Source organism: Theobroma cacao, chromosome 5 (assembly GCF_053813885.1).
Source record: "Theobroma cacao isolate CCN51 chromosome 5, ASM5381388v1, whole genome shotgun sequence".
NCBI lineage: Eukaryota > Viridiplantae > Streptophyta > Magnoliopsida > Malvales > Malvaceae > Theobroma > Theobroma cacao.
Window position 1 is genome coordinate 24,198,868 of NC_142643.1, and position 13,606 is coordinate 24,212,473.

General features: G+C 32.6%; 1 long non-coding RNA gene across 1 annotated transcript; it reads right to left on the minus strand.

Moving 5' to 3' along the window:
- Positions 1-5,366: 5,366 nt before the first annotated feature.
- On the minus strand, positions 5,367-8,622 carry LOC108661849 (uncharacterized). Its single transcript, XR_016026203.1, has 2 exons — positions 8,512-8,622; positions 5,367-8,114 (listed from the first exon to the last, which is right to left on the minus strand). It is a non-coding gene; the product is annotated as an uncharacterized LOC108661849 (long non-coding RNA).
- Between the last annotated feature and the right edge of the window lie 4,984 nt (positions 8,623-13,606).

Genomic DNA, 13,606 nt, shown 5'->3' on the forward strand with positions numbered 1-13,606 from the left:
TCCATGATGAATAAAATCTCTTGGCCTTGACAAGTGTCGAGGGTGAAAATTTATCGATTTGCCCCCGAGGTGGTAAAATTACCATTTCGCCCCTATACTCTAAAGTATACTGAAATTAAAATTTTTCACTTCTAAACTTCAAATCATACTCCAATAAGTCAAATGGGGCCAAAAAATCTTTTTTAAAAATTCCCATTTTGTCCCCAAGTGGCATATGACCATTTTGCCCCTAGATAGTGAAAATTTCGATTTGATTCCAAATTGATCCTCGAACTTCGAATTACCATTTTGAGTCATCCCTGAACTGTGAAACTCTTAATTTCACCTTAAAATTCTTATTTGAACTAGTTGAGGCTTAATCGACTTAATGGTATCATTAGGGGCAATATCGTCTTTTAATGATTCCTCGAACTTCCTAAATATACAAACATTCTATTGAGCATGTAAATGACGTCGTAATTATTTTATAGAACAGGGTTTGACAATAGTCAAAACAAACTCTACAACAAAATCTAAACATAATACACACAAATTAAAGCATAATAAACCAAAAGAAAAAAAGAAAAACCAAAACCAAAACCAGCAGACAATATGAAACCAAATAAAAAATAAAAAATCCTAATCCAAAATAAATCAAAAGAAAATACAAGCCATAAGAAAATGAAACCAAAAAGAAGAAACAAAAGAAAAAGCAAAAATGAGAAAACTGAAAGTATAATATAGTGCAAGAAACTTCAAGAGAAAATAAACAATCCCACTCAAGTCGATAACACTAAGAAGGAAAAGATTTGAAAGACGTTCAAAAGAAAATAAGACATTGATCACTAAAAAATATTAGACAACCCATTTCAAGCCTCACGTAAGGCTTCACTTCCCAATAAACAAACTATCAAGCATAGTATAGCCATCCAAAAAAAATCACAAAAATCATTTATGAAAAGACCCATGTAAAGTTACATTGTGCTTTGCTATTGTTTGAAATGAAGAATGCTAAAAAGATTCTTGCAATAAGCACTAGATTCACGGAAGGATGCTAAAAAGATGGAGAGATACTAAAAAAATCCTTGCAATAATCACTAGCTTCATAAAAAGACTAGCATAATGAAAGACACCTTTGGATGCTAAAAGAACACTTGCAAAATGCACTAAACAAGTATCGTTTTAACCTTTTAGCCTCACCTCATGCCCCCATTCAATCCCCAAGCCAGTACACGTGGTGCACAAATGTGGTGGTATGGATGTGGTCTAACGTGCAGACTCTTTTGGAGTTTCGTTTTAACAATACTAGAGTGGTGTCCTCGCTATGTTGGGTGTCAATTTTTTTAATCAAGAAACAATAATTCCTTATATATACAACTAAAGTAAACCAATAAAGCAAAAAAAAAAACCAAAGTAAACAAAATCTAGAACACCAAGTAAACAACCAAGCCAAAACAAATAACAAATGAAATGAACTTGCAAAGCAAAAACCAAAGTTGTCACAACTTAAATCGGGGGTTCATGACCTATGCACGAACCCAACAAACAAGTCTATTAGACCCAAGCAAGCCTCACAGTCTATCTTTATACAACACAAATGCCAAGGGATTTAGCGATCTAACTTTCATAAGGAAATTCAAATATAATACATTATCCTTGGCTCACAATCCATACAAATATTCATAAAGCCATACATTAGCCATCAAAGGCAGGTTCGTATGCAATAACCTTTACACATAAACTTTATATGGCACAGCATGCCTACATACACAACAAACTAAATGCGAAGTAGAAGCCCATGACTGACGCAACGGAGAGGAACCTACTAGATACCAAAATCAATCCATTATTGAACGACCTTTACCACACTCTTCGATGGCCTATTTATCTACACATTGTATACAAATGGGTGAGTACTCGATTACTCAGTGAGTGGTGCAGATAAGCACAATCAAATATACTTATATAAACACATATAATAATATTCCACTATTAATGCATTCAAATGTTCTAGCAAACGTCTGCAAATGTAGGGTGTGTCATTATCCTTAAAGTCTCCAATATAGAGCATATGGTCATTCTCAATGTCACCAATATCATTACACAACATGAGGCTTATTTTCAAAGCCAATCAGGTTATTCAAATCATTTTCTATGGCACACTCTAGTTCCCGCGTATCCCATTAGAATCAATCACATTTATCTTTGTCTCTACGAGGCTCTCTCACGTAGTGTACATATCAAATCAAATCAATGAGTGGTCCTCCCCTATACACAATCAAATCACACTTGGTGGCCAACAGGCAAAGGATCAAATCGCGCTCAGGGCAAAGCCTTTGGTGGAGAACAAATCACATACAGCATTGGAGCAATTGGCAGAGAGTCAAATCATCGATCAAAGTAATCTCCTAATGGTCAGCATCACCTAAAGTGCTATCGAACGGGTGGCATCAAAACACTACAGGCGAGAATCACAAGTGGGACTAATACCAGTATCCCTGCTTACCACAATCCCTACAAGTACATAAATGGTCTCAAAAGGCAGAACTCCACTCAACCACAATTCAAATCAATGTTCAAAATACAAATCCTTAAACAAGGCCTTTATGCCTTTATTAGTCATATTTCCATATCAAACCATAAATCACACTCTTCGAGCTTCAATCATCTTAAGCTCAGTTAGGATCTAGGTGTCCCTATATCTCCAAGACATTATTTAATCAAATCCTCTTAGCACATTATTCTCCTAGGGTAACCTACTCCTATGGTTTATATTAGCCTCTAAACATCCTAGTCTAGGCACACACACAACATAGGGCACCCACGTGACTCACATCACAACTCACAAATACTCAATCCATATTTTAGTTCTCTAACCTAAGTATTCACATCTAGGCAACCATATACACACATATATAGACACATTCTATTCTAATACCATGGCAGCGCCTCAATCAAGGAGCCATGTATCACATGCATTTGTAAAAATAACCTTCTCACTGTGACAAATTGAAGGTGCTCCCACCACTAAGCTTAACTTCAGCCTCCAATCGTCCTCTAGCTCCCCAATGAGTCCATTGATTCTATTTCCCCTAAGAACATGTTAAAACATCAAATTATTATTCAAATCCTAACTTTCGAAAAATGTCAACTTTTCCACAATTAACCAAATCTTAGCAATCCAATTATTTAAGCTCAAATCCTTTAACAATGAGCTAAACCCATACCGTAGAAGTTAGATTGCACAAATCTTAGCTCCAAATTCTAGCTAAATTGGGGGAGATTCACCAAAGTTGGAAAAATGGAATTCTTATAATCTAACCAATTAAATTGAAAAATAATCGACAAAAACATTTAATCTCACCTCAATAACATTTCGCCAATCTTGGATTAGCTTTAAATTTCTTCAAAAATTCGTTTAGGGTAAAAGGTGTTAAGAGGTTAGAGTGAGAAAGAGAGGTTAGGTTTTTGGCTAAATAGGGCGAATAGCCTGAATTCCCTTTTTATTTTTACCTTTCTTCAGTGATGTATTGATACATTTGCCTTTGTTTCGACTGAATGTATCAATACATTAGGGTAATGTATTGATACATTTTAGGCGGAATGCTCACTACCCCAACGCGTATCGATACATAAAGGGAATGTATCGATACTTTTTCCCCTGGGTGCTTTCTGCTTCAAATGTATCGATACATTTGGACAATGTATTGATACATATTCATCTTTGGCCAAATCTATAGATACATTATTGAATGTATCGATAGAAAATCTCCTGGAGGCCTTTATTGTTCATCCTTCCAAGAATGTATCAATACATAAAGGGATGTATCGATACATTTTCTCCTGTAAGCAGTTTTCAGCTTTTCAAACTCCTAAAATTCAAGCCTAACACTCCAGTTTCATTTCCTATTAATATCACACCTCAAATCATTCATTTAACTTGATTCCATACATAAACATTCACAAATATAATGTCAAACTTAGATCGAAACCTCAAACTATAGGACTTATCACATATTTCCTCATAATTTTGACTAAATGTCAATATGTGCATTCTCAAACTCTTGGCATACATAATTTATTATCAAAGTCCTCAAGACTCCACATATTTCATAAATCGTCCTTAGTTTTACTTAATTTACATCAAAAGTTAGGGGTGTTACAAAAGTTAAAATAAAAAAGTCAAGAACAACACCAAATGACATGAAAAAAGAAAAAGAATGCAAATCAAAATACAAAAAAAGTAAAGAAATAAAAAAGAACAACAACTCAACAAATCAAAGAGCAAAGAAAATGAACAAAAAAACACCAAAAGAAAGGAAACAAAACAAAATAAAAAAAAAAAAGAACATTGGAAAAAGAGCAAAAGAAGATGAAATCAACAGAAAAAGTAAGAAATGTGAAAGGGCGAGAGATCGAGGGAGGAAAAAATCTAAAAGCATGGTAATTGAAAAGACCAAAATAAAAAAAAAAGGAATACTACAGAAAGAGGAGAAGAAGATGAAATCAATAGAGACAGTAAGAGATGTGAGAGGGCGAAGAGACTGAGGGAGGAAAAAATCAAGAAGCATGGTAATTAAAAAGACCAAAATAACATGTAAATATATTAAAACCCAAAATCACCTTCAAGATAAAGGAAAAATTGATCGTGAAAAGCCAAAAAAAGACCCACAATCATCAAAAAGGCCATCTTATAAAAACCAAAAAAAAATTGTAGTGGGCTTATTTAAATAACACACTTTTCATTCAATTGGACATCAATTGGAACAGTCCCAATTTGTTGTCATTTTTAATATACTAGAGGTAAACCTGTACATTGCACATAGTTCGGCCAGCTTATACCCTTTAGTGTGGCCCGCCCACCAAACACATCACAACTCCCCTTGTCTAGGTCCACATGGCAATATTTGAAAGTCCTGTTGGAAGCCCTCGTTAAGCCTTCACGTGACCAAGTGTGGAAGCCTGTTGGGGTTTCTTTTTATATATAGTATTTGTAGCCACTTTTAATATACTAGAGGTAAACCCATGCGCTGCACACAACCCACTCAACTTATACCCTTAATGTGGCCCACCCACGAAACACATCACAACTCCTTCCTTTTGATCCATTTGGTAAAATTTGGGAGTCCTATTGAAAGCCTTCTTGAAATCTCCAGGTGGCCAAGTGTGGAAGCTCCATTGGGCTTCCCTTTATATTTTTACTAGTACGCTGCCCATGCGATGCACTTAAGATAGCAATTTTTTTTTAATTAAGTTGAGAATAATACAATTGTCGGTTTACATTGAGATGTACAAAATTTTGTTTTACAAAATATATAAGTAGTGTTAGTGTAGCCAACGATGGTGCTTCCATACAAAAATGAAGCTTTGTGATGTGCAATTGCCAATTCTTTTTCTGTAGGTTGTTATGTATAAAAGTCAAAACAAAAGTTTACACTGAGGTCATGGATATTTAATAATGTTTGTGTAAAGTTGGTGCCTTCATACGAAATTAAGAAGGCATTTTATTTTGTAATTGCTAATCTAATGAAAGGCGAACAAAAAGCTTGTAGTGAGCTAGGATCTTTCATACTAGTTTGTCGGATATGATCCTGCATGTAGTAAACAATATTATATATCAATATTTCATGTCGTTTCAAATGTTAAGTTGTGAAGGGAATATGTAAATGTGTTTGTGTAGAAAAGTAAGCATGAGATAGGAACATAAAAACTGTATGAGATTTTTTTAAAAAAAATAAGAAAATTATACAAATAAAATAAGAACAAAAATGTGTTCTAATCAATTAAGTATACTAAATGTTCAAGGAAATGGAAATTCTAACCAGCAGTAAGTTCGTTATATAAATGGAAAACATGAGTGTCAAAATGGTACAGAACATAAATGCAACTAATATGATACATAGGTTTTTAAAGGTAGGAAACAAACATGAATTAAAATTATTTGTTGATGGTAGGAAATTGTATGTATCATTTGTGAAATTAATAAAGAGGTAAGCCATTCTATGATAAATATATATTATGCTGAGCAATCAATTCATGTAATATAAACACCAAGAAATGGTATTTAGAATTGAGGATTTGTATTTAATCAACAAAAAAGCAAAAGAAGACAATTAGATGAAGGCAAGACTTGCATTTAAATTGATTATGAGAGCTTTCAATGCTATAGGCAAGACTAATTTTATATGCAAGTAAGTGCAAACTATTCGAGAAGACAATTAGATAAAGTATAAATAAACACAATTAGATGAGCATATGATTTGACAGTTGTTTATATACTATTGAAAGAAAATATAATTGATTCTTGTACTATCAAACATTAATGTAGCAACATGTAATGAGAGCTTAAACAATTTATGTTAGAATATTTGAGGCTGTGTTGATGTATACCTGCTCCCAATCTTTCTTGATGACCTAAAATCTATATAATACTATAACAAATTACAGGTATTACTAATTTATATGATCATCATATTGATCATTAGTTTCATCATGGTAGCTTGCATTTTGGATAAAATTATAAAGAGATTTTGTGCTCTTGTTTCTCAATCTAATCCATGAAAGTTAAAACCCAATCAAAAAATTATCTAACTTGTAGCATTTTACCATCAGGAGCAATGTCCCTATCAAGTATCAATTTGATTTGATAAATAATAAAGTAATTAATGGATAAGTAAAGAAAAATAAGATAAGAAACATTACCTTGTGATAGGTCACAATTTGCAGCATCTACAACCCAGTGAATGACTACTTTCAATAAGATTTCAGTGTCCTTAAGCAACTCAAACACACAATCATCACCAATTGCATCATAAAGTAGTTGCTTTGCTAATTATTCAAATCCTTAAAACCAAATCTACTTTCATAAATCTCATATCATTAAATTTTCACAGCCTAAAACCTACAAAATAACTATTGGTAGATTATTCAATCTATCCTAAGACTTGAAAAAACAAATAGCCAGTCTCCTTTCTTCTCAACATGATAAAAAACATAAAATCGATCAGCAGTAACCACAAATTAATGGTATGGGATTAATAACTAATGGAATCAAGAAAAATTATTTTTTACAAAGACCCAAACAATTTGATTATCGAATATTTTAATATTTTTTATAAAAAATATTTTTTATACATATATGTACATTTCTTTGCAATCAATTTATTAAAAAAAAGTCCTTTAAACAATTAAACTATTCAACTATTTTCAAATAATTTTAATATGATAAATAACATGCTTATACAATATATATTTTATTGAAATTACTAATATTCCTCATTCTCCTCCATTAAGAACTAAAATGGGCTTATCATTTTAATTCTAGACCAATCAAACAAAAAAGATTTCTACCAACAACAGACATTGTGTGATACTTTAGATTTCAAATTTATAAAAATAAAGATTTCAACTGATCCAACAAAACTTTTACATTTAAAAGCATTAATGAGTAAAAAAGAAAAACCCAAATAACATGAATATGCATGATTTTCATATGAAATCCCTAATTATCCCAATTAACAATGTCCAAGGAAAAAATAATAATATCAATATAATAAAAAATTCCAAGTACTCAAGAATTATGCTAATTAGAATTTTATATTACTAGCAAAAATAGAGAAAAATTAGGTCTAAAGAGCCAAAAAAACACACACAAGGGCATATGTGTTTTCATCATATGAAAGCCTTACAACAGATTACAGAAATTTGAATTCCATAAACGAATCAAAGAAAAATCCATGGAAAGTAGAGACTCAGTATCTCACATCCATGTCAAGAAATGACAAAAATAAATTCCAACAACTTATTGAAACAAAAGGCATAAGGCATATTGACAACCTCAATGGAAAAACAATCAAAGAGAAAAGCATACTTAAGAAATAGGCTAAGGAATGTTCTAGAATCCCATCAAAATTTGGGAAAAATAAAAGCAATAAAAGAAAAAAAAGAAAGTCTAAAAGAGCAAGAGAGACAGAGAACTAAACTCATATAGTACAATGCGGAAAAAAGCTTTCGATATGATAAATTCACTGAAAATTACCCTTAATTGATGAACCAAGCCCACCGATGCTTCCCCATGGACAACCTTATTTCTTTTAGCAAGTATATAGCGAAGCCTCCAAGTTGGTGGTTAAGATCTGAAAGTCACAAAATGAATCACAAAAGTTAAGAACAATTGAAGGCAAGAAAGAAGTGAGAAACGAAAAAGACAAAGATAGAAAGATTCATACAACAATGAAACCAAAATGCAAAAAAAAAAAAAAAATACAAATCACAAATCAAAATACAAATAAGTAAAGAACCCTAGAAGAACAGTGGTTGAATAAATCAAAGACTCAACAAAATGAAGAAAAAAAGTAGGAAAACAAACGAAGAAAGTAAAAAAAAAAAATGAAAAGAACAGTGAAAAAAGAAAACATAAAGATGCAAAGAGTAAAGAAGGTAAAAAAAAGAGAGGGTGAAGAAACTTAGAGAGAATGGAAAAATCTAGAAACTAAACAATGGAGAAAGTAATAAAAGAGAGGGCGAATGAACCTAGAGGGAAAGGAAAAATCTAGAAAAATGGCATTAGGAAGTGGAAGACTTAAGCCACACATGAGAACCAAAGACCAAAAGACCAAACCCAAAGCTATGCTTGGCAATTTTGGTTAGGACCTGAGAAGATACGGAGTTAAATAAATTTTATATTTTAAATATATTATATATGAGTAACATGTTTAAAATATATTTAATTAATCATGTTAATCATGTTATCATATTTAAACGTGTTATCGTGTTTAAACGTGTATATGTGACACATTTATCAATCTGTTAAGAATTAATAGTCAAAGACTATTTTAGCCTTAAATAAATTTGGCTTGGGTGTTTGGAATTGTTTATGGTTGATGTGAAGTTAATGATATGTATTTAATTATGGATGAAAATTATGGATGATTTTAGATATTATTAGTATTTTAAGATTAGATGTTAATGATGGATTTTATCATATTAAATGATAATGAGTTTTATGTCTTTTATTTATGCTAAATTTTATTATATTTGATGTCATTATTATTTTATTTTGTTAAAATTGTTTTTATAGTTATTGATTTTAACTTTAATAATAAAATTATATTTAATTGTAAATATTTTTATTTAATCGTGTTAAACGTATTCATCGTGCTATTAATCGTGTTGTGTCGCATATTGACATGTTTAATAAATGTGTTAATCGCGTCATGTAGTGTTACACAATTATTAAATGTATACATATACATATTTCATGTTTAAGACATTAATATTATTCGTGTCGTGCTTTGTTTCTAATCACGTTTGACATATTTAAGACACGAAAACATGAATTGCCAAGTTTACCCAAAGCTTTTAAACTTTACCATTCAACATGTCAAATAGCTAACTGTAGAGAGTTCTTTTGGTAGGGAGAGAAGACATGTTGCTATGAGTGAATTGGAATGTGCTAAAGGCAGCAAAGAGGAATACTAGAGCAGTCATTGAAGCATAAGTGCTTTGGTGGCAGGTGGTAAGGGATAAGAAAGGTGGATGAAATCATGGATTACGGCAGATGGGAAGAGCTGAATAGAAAGAATATTTGAAGGAGTATTGAGAGAGCTCTTCAAGATAATCTCTACTAGGTTTCTAATGATTTCTTATTGCCTCCCAACTTCCAAGGCCCTTATACTTAAATTGAATAGGAACACTTTTTTAGGAGTAGTTAAAAGAACACGTTTAATCATGGGAGACTATGCCGTTATGGAATAGTAGTTAAAGAACAGTTTATGGGATATTAAAAGAATGACCATGTAGTTGGATAGTGAGCATAAGTTTTGGGTAATGTAGTAGTGACACTTGATAGTGCACCACATGTACTTTAAAGAAAGGTTAAGAAGAAGTTCTCTTAACTATCTCCATATTTGAGCTACTAAGCCAAGCTCTCTAGAACATCTCGAATGTGAAGGTAACTTATGAATCCTACCACTTGTTCTAAGTTACTTTCACTTCTCTATACAAATAGTTGTCCCATGCTTGTTCTTGGATGTTTCCACACTTGGAATGCCCTTGGGTGCTTTCATGCTTGGAATGCCCTTAGGCGCTTCCATTCTTATAACACCCTTGGGCACTTTCGCACTTGGAATGTTCTTAGGCACTTCTGAGCTTGGAACACCTTTGGACATTTCTACGCTTGAAATGCTCCTTGGACGCTTCTACCTTTGGAACGCCTTTAAGTGCTTCTATGGTTGGAACGCCTTTAGGCACTTCCACGCTTGGAACACCTCTAAGCACTTCCACATTGAAACACTTTTAGGCGCTTCCACACTTGGAACACCCTTGGGCACTTCTACGCTTGGAACACCCCTGATGTAATTTTTCTATAATACAGTACTTTAAAAATAATAGTTAGTGAAAATTGAGCGTCTACATTTTACCCCCTGCATAAGAATTTTTATTTAAGAAGTTCTTATGCATTGATTTAGGGAAAAGTTATATTTTGTACTATAACACAATGCATGGTAACACCTTATGGTATAACACTATGTGTTGTAACACTTTACGCCGTAATATCTTAAACAGTAATGTATTAGGCAATACATTTTATGTTGTAACACTTTAGGTAATAACACCTTATACAGTAACGTCTTACACAATAACACCTTATGCAATATTTAGAGTAAGGAAATGGTTTCTTTCTTTCTTTTTAGATGATCATAAGAAAAATTTAAAATTGCTTTCCTTTGATCCAAAATAATTAGTACCTAATTTATTTTTTAAAAAATATTTTTTCTCGTTTGTTGCCCTTGCATGAAAATTTTCTTATTATAAGATGTAGAAATTTTTCATGTATAAAGTTAAGGTGATACAATATAACTTGTAAATAGAAAAGAAAATGAAATTTGCAAGAAAAAAAAATATTTGGGCACAAAATAGATTTTTTTTTTTTTTGCCTTCAAAAGGAATGTAAATTTTTTGAAAAGATAATTAGAATATTTAAAAGTAAAAATACTATCTTTATGTTGAATGATTAAATATTATTGCTAAATGCAATGATTCATGTTTTATCCAATATCATATATTAAATTGAAAAGCACTAGTAAGGTGGTTTTTTGACAAAAGGTTGCCTTTAAGCCAAATGTCTTAATTTGCCAACTTGACAACTATTCAATTGGAATGTTTCTTTCTTTTTGTTTTACGAGTGTATTTGAGATTAGCTAATTAAATGTTTCGTATACTTATTTATCAAATAAGTAGAGATATATGTGGAAAAGTAAAATGTTTTGTAGAAATCCATGATCAATTCTCAAAGGCTCTTCTCTAAAATTTCTTTGAACAAGTAATTTTTCTTTACAACAATATTGTGTTTGTTTTTTTTATATTGTTTGCTTTTGTTTTTTTTTTGTTTAATTATTATTATTATTATTATTTATTTCATTTGTTGTAAAGCAGTTTTCATAGGACAAAAAAATTATTATTGCTGCTAGATAGCTTGCTCCACTTTTTAAAAAGAGATTATTTGGAGAAAACACTCTTAATGCCTTGCACTTGACTAATTCTTTTTTTAATTCCTATTATACTTCCTCTTTTAACCCCGATAGTATATGAAAGGCTATGTAGGTTAGGCTTAATGCCCTAAAGATTGAAATTTTTTGTTGATAGTTGTCACGATCCAAATTTCGGGCCATGACCGACGCATGAGCCCAATGGACGTAGTCCACTAAGCCCAAGCAAGCCTATTAATCTGACATGTTCATCATTCCATCATAAACTACTAAGTCATATTTCATAACTTAGGATCAAAGTAATATTAAACAACGCTAACTCATACTGGCATACCAATCAAGTGTACATTGCTTACAACATGTATCTTAATAATTTACATCAAGTTTGTCTATACATCTCAAAAAGAAGACTAGATTTCCAACAGAGGGACTCGGACGAATGTACAGGTACTGAATGCTGAGGCACCTACCAAAAGATGAATACAAGTCTACGAGGACACCTCATCCTAGTTACCGGTTGCCTCGTGATCTGAAAACATGAAGTTGAAAACGGTGAGTATAAACCTAGTGAGTGAACAAGAAAGAGAACAAGCAACAACAAGGGTGAATTTAAAATCATGATGCACTTGTTTCAAAATAATGCAATTTAGTTCCATTCATATTAAAAACCCCTCATCAAGCCCTTATATGATTAATCATTTGAAAATCATGATCCCATACATAACAAACCATTTGAAGAATGAAAACTTCAATGATACGCAAGCAAGTCAAATACGACAACGAATCTTCGCTGCAGCGAGAATGAATTTTTGCTACAATGACGTTGGGATTAAGTTATTAGCCGAACGAGGGTTTCTCAACTGGCCGAGGGTTTCTCACTAAACCTCCTCATTTTAAACTTAACTCATTTAGTCCTTAATGTTGGAAGTCCCTGCCCAAATATGGTAGCAAAGAAGTGAAAAATAGGGCAGTAATTGGACAAGATAAGAGACAAAACATAAAGTTTTTTGCTGCAGCGAAATTATGACCCAGAAACAGAAAGTTTCTCGCTGCAGAGATAATGAATTTTGCTGCAGCGAGAGGCTACAGTGTCAATCTTGCTGTAGCAAAAATTCATTCCCGTTGCAGCGAGTTTCCAGCCAGTCTACCTCAAAACCTGAGAGTTTCTCGTTGCAGCGAAAATGATTCTCATTGTAGCGAGAAACAGGGCACCAATGAAAAATTTACCCTTTTTCCCAAAGAAAAACCACCCTGCTGAAATGTCCAAACCAACATGAAACGCATAACAATTTTCCAAAGTTTAACATGTCAAGTTTCACATGCATTACAACCATATACCATTACTCATTAATTTCCTATAACACACATATTTACATATGTATATATGTATACGTATACCCATCATCATCCTGCACACCATCCCATCATCATCATACACACCATCACATCATCATCATCATCAGCTCATGCGCACTCCTTACTCGCACATGGCTGGGTCATCACCGAGTTATGCGCACTCCCTACTCGCACATAATTGGGTCATCCTCGGCTTATGCGCACTCCCTACTCGCACATAGCCGAGTCAATGTAATTACACAACACTATATTCAAACATATATGTATATCAACATAATGCTGCAGCATAGAGATTCATGATAACCACATGTCATAACATAAAATTAATTTATCAAAGGCTTGTTCCCAAGGTACTTGTTTTAACAAAGGTTGTATAGAATCATTCAAATACTTTGTACAAAACGGTCATATTCCCAAAATGATTTTGATAAGTAGTTTACTCACCGGTATATTGTTGAGCCTTTAGCTGACTCTAATTCCCTTAATGATCCAATTAGGATGATAGGGTTTCGTTAGAACCTAGAATCACATTAGCAGCAGCAATAGGTCAATTCACATACTATAAACCCTAAAAGCTATCCCTTAGCTAGCCACTTTAAATGGCTATCTATGTTCACTATCTTAAGCACTATAAAGTGGATGAACATCCTCAACAATAAAACAACTCATAGTCCCAATTACTAGCCATTATCCATAGCTAAAAACCAAGCTTAGTTCATCACTTACCCTAGGGTTCCTTTGTAGTCGAATTCTCTTCCAATAACTTCCAAATAAATGGGGTA